General features: G+C 34.2%; 1 long non-coding RNA gene across 1 annotated transcript; it reads left to right on the top strand.

Moving 5' to 3' along the window:
* Positions 1–427: 427 nt before the first annotated feature.
* LOC145994944 (uncharacterized) lies at positions 428–7,308 on the top strand. The gene is made up of 3 exons (XR_014442406.1): positions 428–637; positions 2,879–2,972; positions 7,206–7,308. It is a non-coding gene; the product is annotated as an uncharacterized LOC145994944 (long non-coding RNA).
* Positions 7,309–8,429: the final 1,121 nt, after the last annotated feature.

Here is an 8,429-nt window from a genome sequence, read left to right as displayed (position 1 = left end):
TTTCATGACATGAGCGCCGATAAAACTGCAGGAGCTCTTTTTAGTCACGTGACTGAAATAATGGATAAATATAAGTGTGGGGATAAATTAATTGCCCAGACATACGATGGGTATTCTGTAATGAGTGGTCATTTGAATGGCCTTTAAAGTAAAGTTTTGGAAAATTATCCGAAAGCTTTTTATACGCATTGTTATGTTCATGTAATGAACTTGGTGCTGCAACAATCGTTAGAATGTAAAAAAGAGCTTAAGGTGTTCTTTTGTGGTCTTAAATCACTTAAATCTCATTCTCCAAAGAGGTTACACGAACTTTCTGCTTTCATGTCCAGAAAGCTCCCGCACACCAAGTTTCAGACATATTTCAGAAATATTGCAATCTTTCATATACGTTTCTAACATTCTGGTTTCGCGTTGACGTTACAGAAAGCATCACATGAAGTCCCAGTTTTGTTTCTGAAACATTGCAATGTTATCGTTTCATTGTCTAGTTTCTGGAACGTCTCGGAGACATTGCAACGTTGGATTCAGTCATCATCGGCCATCCGGGAAATTTTCTGAGGCGGCCATGTTGTGTTTACGTTCAATCCTGACCGGGAGTCGTGCACATCTTATGAAGAATAATGTTGTTTATTGAGTGGTAAGTTGAATATTATTAATACCAAAGTGTGTTTAATTGTGTTATACTTATGCACGCTATATATTTAATCTGTGTTGTGTACCGTGTGTGAGAACGTGAGTGGAAACAAGGCAGGCGTTATCAAACCAGTGTTTAAAGAAGTATTTCGTCTTGTTTGTTTAATTGAAAATACATGATGTGAAGAAGCATGGAACTTCTCGCACCTCATGAAACTAAAATAACAGGGAATAAAGTGCTTACCTATAAGCAGTGCACATTTATAGTATACCGAAAATATATTGAATGGAAGAGACGGAAAGTACTTGTTGCTGAAAATGTATCATTTTTCGGTTACATTATAATTACCACCTTCCTAATTTTGTACAAAACTTGCCCTCTTAAAAAAAGTTTCTCACCTCCCTGTGCATAGTGAAGAAGCTTAGAATACTTTGAACTACATAAGTTGTTACGTTAGTAGTTTTTATCTAATAAGAAATACGTTTCTACAAATTCATTCTGCGATTTCGATACGTAAATCGAAGGCAGCAGCATTGTCACGTGCAATTTTGCTTGAAGTGGGTGAAAGAACAAGTAACAGAAACAATATTTTTTTAAAATTTATTTGCTAACTAATTTTTGTGTTTGTGATTGCGATAATTTACCTTAAATCAGCAATGCAGACAAGAAATACTTTTCTCAACTCTGTGATTACATTGCTTCAAAATATAATTGTCACATTATTGCAAACTTATGTAATCAGAATTTGATCTAAATATGGAATATACAGCATCCACCAAAGTAAAATTTTGACAGAGTGACTAGTGAAGCTAGCTTAGAGTTGTTTCACCAGGTTTTAATCTGTGCATACGAATAATCTCTGACCTGACCTGTTACACTGTCACACACATTCTTTAGTTATTGGTGGGTATAAAGATTGCATTGGTGTGTGTTTACATGCAGGCGATCATTACTTTTTTACCTCCACACCATGCAGTTGGAAAAATGTATCATGTATGGACTAGTGTATCACGTGATGAAGATAATATTGCATTCATAAATGGTTTGGTCCTAGTTTCAATTGTTTAATTACAATTTCATTATGGTACACAGGCATTTTTTTCATGGTTCAATGTCGGTTTACACATGTACTTCAGAGTTATAGCAATCACTTTCTGTGTTTTTGCTTTGAGATTAATGTTTCACTTACATCTACTTCTCAATTGCAATCAGCCATTTGTTTACTACCATCTTGATTACGGACTACTACTGCCATGTGTGCATGATGCAAAGGGGTTTCTTAATAAAGTTAGGCAAGTAAGGTTTAGGGCTCTTTAGTTTTCAAAAAACGCCTCTCAATGCTTTTGTGGTTAGGTTGGGTGGTCCATTTATAGCTCTAAGTGTTCCAAATGAAAAATGCCTTGTCAACAAATGCTTGCGTAAGGTACTTTTTTCGTGTTTTTATTTATTTGCTAATGAGTTGCACTTTGGAATTCCAAACAGTGGTAATTACTTTCACCAGGGTTCAAATTTATTGTAACAATAAATTCTACAATTTTGCAATACTTAATCTTCCTATGAAACTGAAAAAAATCATTAAACATTCGGAACCATTACCCTTCCAACACCTTATAATGTGATTTCTGGTCTTCAGTACTTCCTGCTATTCTCACAACCTGGTGAAAGAGTTCCATGAGTATTCTCACCACTTGGTGAAAGTAGTTACAGCCAAATTTTAAATTACTTCTGAAACTTAGTTCTTACTAGTTCAGCTCTCATTTGGTGGCTAAACCCTTCAATAATAAATAGCCCATGTACATTGAAGTGCAATTGTAAACAAAGTAGATGTGGTACTGGTTTAAATGACTGACTGCAATCCTCTGAAAGTTACACATGCCATAACTGGACACAGTGTATATTATAATAGAGTGACTAGCTTTGCCAGGTGATTCAGCTAGAACCTTTTTTATTACTTCTTTATTAGTTATGAGAGATACATGTTAATCAGCAATGGATAAGCAGCATGTTTCACTCATTTTATATTTTGTGTTGGCGTAGCAGTATGGTATCTTATGCAGGCACTGGAAGTATTGTCAGACTTCTAGAATGTTTTATTTTACTGTTCTGTAATTTTATAAGTAGTTTATGTGAAATGCAATATTTTCTACTTGCTTAGTCAACGGGTTCAAATTATGGAAAATTTTGCATTTCAGTTTGCATACAAATGAATTATTCCTTATACAATTTATGATTTTTTTCTTCTAGGCACTGTTTGCCAACACCAGCCAAATACTAAAGAGCAAGAGATGTCTGATGTTGTGGCTTGTGCAGGACAAACTTGGCTAGACAGAGAAAACAAGTAAGTAATAACGTTCTGTGATGGGCTAATTTGTATTTTTTTTAGCTCAAGGAGTCATAAAAAAACATTATGTTGATGATCCAAATTAACATGTAGAAATTACACATGTGCTGGATTCATTATTGTGCTTGTTTCAAAGTGTAATGTCCCATTATATACTCCATAATGTACAGTGATGGCATCAGCACCTTTTTTATATCTGCCACTAGCCACAATATTCATGTAAAGTCAAAGATAGTGAGAAATCTTAGCAAAACTCTCCCCCCACCCATATTTGCCAAGTGTAAACACAGTAGTTATTCTCGGAACGATTGAAGATGACCAGACCCCTCTCAGATTTTCTTCATATTTGGCATACTCTCTAATTGAGGCCTCCAAATCACGAATCTAAAGTTAAAAGTTGTCGGAAACGTCTAGAAATTGCAAAATAAGCTGAAATAAGGCATTAGTTTTCGGGCTGGTAACCGTCGATTTTTGCAAAATTTTTTGTTTCACAAGCAAAATATATATATTCCTGATACTACCACGACACCAAATTTTAACTATGTTTGCCTAACCTAACCGAAACTAACCTAACCACACGTCAATGGATCGCAATTATTTTGCAATTTCTAGATCCTGATACTACCACGACATGAAATTTTAACTATGTTTGCCTAACCTAACCACACGTCAATGGTTTGTGGGGCTTGCGTCAATAATTCACAATTATTTTGCAATTTCTAGACGTTTCCGACAAATTTTAACTTCAGATTCATCATTAGCAGGCCTCAATTAGTAAGTATGCCAAATATGAAGAAAATCTGAGAGGGGTCCGATCGTCTTCAGTCATACCTTATTTTCTTTCTTTTCGTAAAATGAAATGAAATGCAAACTTCTTTTTCAAATAGTAATAACCCGTGGCGCAACAGCCCGTGAGGACCAAGGCCTATCTACCGACCGCCGGTGATGATTGATTGATTTGGTTTATATTACTTTACTTTTCTGCTAATTGTAAAGATTATTATTATTATTAGAAATTCTTTATTCATGGATGCATTTCAGCCACGGCCAGGCTGGGATTCTAACCTGGAACCCCTATCATTGCAGTGCAATGTGCTAACCACTCCATGGAAATTTGTACGATATTCTGTCTTAAACTGTGATGAATAAAAAGTGGCCTTTGGTTAGAAGCCCTAGCGAGGCATAAGTATGCTTTTGCTCATATTTCTATCACGTCCTCTTATCAGTTGGCTGCAACAAACACACAATGTATTTATTAAGACTGAAATGTAAAAATATTTTGTAGCCCTGTAGAACAGATATGGGTTGCAGAAGTTCAAATATATGGCTTGCTTTTATTTTACTCAAGGATAGTTTCATGTCAATTCTGGGTCATTTCATGTCAAACCAACCAAGTAATTGGTTGCATGACCATTTTAGAAAAAAAAAATCATTTTTAGTACAAATGTTGGTACATGTTTGTAGATATTAAAAACAATATCACAAAAAAATATTGTATTTAGTTCTCCTGGGCCAGCCATTTTTCCAACAATTGCCCGTGACTTTTTTTTGCTCATGTAGAAGTTGACGGATTTCACAGATCTTCAATTGTCATACCTTATAATTTTAATTTCTGGTAAGTCAACTATTAAAATCCTATGTTACTATATTTTCTGATATTTTAAGCCCAACTTTAAAAAAGGAAAAGGAAATGCTTCATTCATTATTCTAGGTATACATGTAGCTTAACATTACACACCAATGTCACAAATTAGATCGCATATGTTATGTCTTATTTACCAAACAAGTTGAGTCTAAAAGTTGAGATTTTTACTGTGAGTTAGGTTCATGCAGGGCTTCCTCCATGCCAAATTTCAGAATTTTTCAAAAGGACCCATCTGAGATATTTAAAACCGAAACTGTCAAAATTCCATAAACAGCCATGTTTCTTGACCCGGTCGTGAGTGGGGGTGATGTGATCAGCATCATGCCCCTGACCGCCTTTACCCCCTGGGGTTTCCCCCCGGTACCCATGTTATTCGACGCTGGGTGGGCGCCGGGGTCGCTTCCACCGTTAGAAAAGTTCCCAGATTTGAACCGGCCGGGGATCGAACTAGGGACCTTTAGCATGGTAGTCAGACGCGTTATCAACTGAGCCACCGTGGCCACTGTCTTGTTACACAAATTACCACCTTAATTTTTGTTCATAGGATGCAATTTTGAGCATAACATACTTGAATATCATAGAAAGTATGATTCATTAACTACAGAATAAATTTTGTTTCAGGTCTCTAGCTTTACTTATTTTTGAGATATTAAGGTTTCCGTAATTTGCTACATGAGAAAAAAAACACCTTTGTAATGTTGGAAAAAGGATGTTCCAGGAGAACTAAAGACAATAAATATTTTTGAACATTGTTTCTGATATCTAGAAACATGTACTAATAAGGTTTTTTTTTTTCTAAAATGGTCATACAACCACCATTGGAGGGTTTCTACCAACAAAAGGGGTTTGAGAACTTATGATCCTCAATTTTAATGAAACTCAGAACATTTCATCTTTCATTGTGGTGAGAAACCACATGATTTTTTTGGTATTTACCTTGAATTATGACCCCTTCAACTTTTAGTTATTCCTTTTCTTTTATTCCATTCCCAAACTTTCCAGTGTGAGCTGCAGTGTCCTAGAAGAAACAAATTCTGTCGCTCTTCAAATTATATAATGTGTTTTGAGATTTCACAACGTTGACCGAACAATATAGGTTTCAGAGAAAAATGTGACATTCATATTCCAGTATATTAGTAAAATATTACCTGGTTTTGGCCCAAAAACAAGGTTTACTAGAATTTCGATTTTTTTAAAGGGAAAGTTGCAACACCAGCTCAAATATTTTTAAAGTAAAGTTTCATATATATAATCTAACTTACACATAAATAAAATTGATGGTGTTTTCTTTCCTTCTCTGATTTTTTAAAAAATGTATATCACATTTTATAGTTTTCAAATTATCTCTAAGAATCTAGATATCACAGAATCAATTTTTGGAGTATACAATTTTAAATAAGGTTTTCATGGATGCCAGGAAGGTGTCACCTTAAAATTTTATACTTCACCCATATAATTTTATTTCAGTTACAGTCATTTGAGTGAATTATTAAAAGGATATTGCAGAAATATGATAACTTTGAATTGACGGTGTTTCTTTCAGGGAGTGACACTATTTTGGAGTGCTTGGCCCTACCTGAAAACATCCTGTGGTCAAACATGAATGTTTTGTTCTTACCTTTATAATTACTAATATTAGTTTATTTACATTTACTATGACAAAGACACATCTTAAAAAGTAGTTGAATACTACTATAACTTTTTAATACATGGAATAAAATTAACGAGGAATGTAACTTGTAGTACAATTTGTAGATTTGATCTCTCGGTTTAGGATGAGACTTTGTGTAGTGTTTGAGCACATTATAGCTACTGATATACCAAGGTACTAGCATGCACTAGTCAGCCATTTTCAACAAAAAGCACTTCATAGTTTTCCAACCGCTTCTCAAGTAGTGAAGATATTGTCCACTTGCCCAGTGGATCTGGTGGTCCAGTAGTAAGGCACCAGTTTGACTTTTCCTTCCATACCCTGCATTCCTGGCATCCATGAAAACGTTATTTAAAATTTTATACTCCAAAAAATGTGCTTCAATGATTTCTAGATTCTTAAGAGTTAATGTGAAAAGTATAAAATCTGGTAGTCATTAAAAAAAAGCAGAGGAGGAATGAATCACCATCTATTTTATTTCTGGGCTAGTTAGATGATATATCAAACCTAAGAAAAATCGAAATTGTAGTAAACATTGTTTTTGGCCTAAAATCTGGTAATATTTTACTAATTTATTGGTGTACTAAAATGTGAATGTGATACGTTGTCATATTTTCTTTCTATTCTTTTGGTAATGTTGTGAAATTTCAAAGAAGTTTGAATAATTTGTAAGGGAGCTAGAATTTTTCTTCCAGGACAGTGCAGCTCACACTTGGAGGCTTTGGGAATGGAAGAAAGAGGAATTACTGAATAACTTAGAGAGAGAGAAAAACTATGGTTTCTCACCACCATGAAAGTATTATTAATTATTAAATGTGCCGAGTTTCATGAAAATTTGAGATTATGGGTACCGTGGTCTGGTTGAACTGATGTCTCATGTGGAATGACCTTATGCAAAATTTTGTTTCTTTACATGACATTATTCTCTTTACAGGTAAAACTGAATGTTGTTCCACTGAGGCTGTCTGAGTGAGAACTTGTGGTCTGCAGAAATTTAAACTGAACAAAAAAATGTATTTAGACAAAAAAAAATAAAGACTCTTTTGTGAAAAAATATATATATTCCTTTGATAATACTTATCCTTTTATATTTGTTTCATGTGTGAATTGTTGTTTGAAGTCCACTTAATGTGCAGATAGGCTAATCGGGAGTAGACCTGCAATTTAAAGTGGGATTCCAACCACTGTGCAATGTGCCTTCAGATGGTATTGAACTTGGGATCTCTTCACTGCAAGGTTCTTATTTATATTTCTCACAGTGTATTCTGAAACTGACGAACCTAGCCTAGCACAGCCATTTTGAAAGTCAATGAAAGATATAATATAAATCATTCAAAAATCATGTCTTGCACGTTCTCATTTTGAAATGTTTTGGTATAAGTTAGGAAATTATGTAAAATTGTTTTCATGAAGAAATGGTAATGTAGGAAATCGTAGAACATCTTTGAAGCAACAAGACAATGGAAATTTCTCACAAGAAACAGTAATAGCATTGATAATTCTTACTGGCACGCACAACCTCTGATACTGCACATTTTCAAGATTATAGAGAATGTCAAAACACATTTCATCAATTTTTAAACTTTGATTTGCTGTTATTGTTCAATTCTTATTTATATTGTTAGTTCCCAAAAATTGCCCAAGTTTAGCTTGTGTCCATTTTGCTCTTTTTTCTTGTGAACTGATAGTTTTCCAAGTTTTTATTTTTTACTGATTCTTTTAATAATAATAATCCATGGCTCCGCAGACCTTGGGGTGGCACGGCATACTTAAGGGTTGCCAACTTTGTGGTCAATTTCTCCAATTATGTAAGTATGTAGGATATTCTTATCAAATGTATAGAATGCCAATTCAGGTAACTTGTAGGTCACTCTGCATGATCTCCAGAAAGTATCCAATAAGGTATCTCAGATGTTTCCAGAATAATGCATAATGTTTCAGAACCAATATTATTAGAATCTAAATGGTGTAAATAATTCACAATAGCTATGTACAAGGTGGTGGTAAATTACAAACATGCAAGTTTGCAGTTTAACTGTTACATTAATTTTGAATTTTTATTTGGGATGATATGCTCAAATTATCTGTTCATTCTTTTGTAATTAATATGTAGAATATACCTTATTGTACCAGATTTTTCATCGTAAAGTGACACAAT

Source organism: Lepisma saccharinum, chromosome 1 (genome assembly GCF_977018435.1).
Source record: "Lepisma saccharinum chromosome 1, izLepSacc3.1, whole genome shotgun sequence".
NCBI lineage: Eukaryota > Metazoa > Arthropoda > Insecta > Zygentoma > Lepismatidae > Lepisma > Lepisma saccharinum.
The sequence above is the reverse complement of the archived record's forward strand: the minus strand, read 5'-3'. Positions and strand labels throughout refer to the sequence as shown.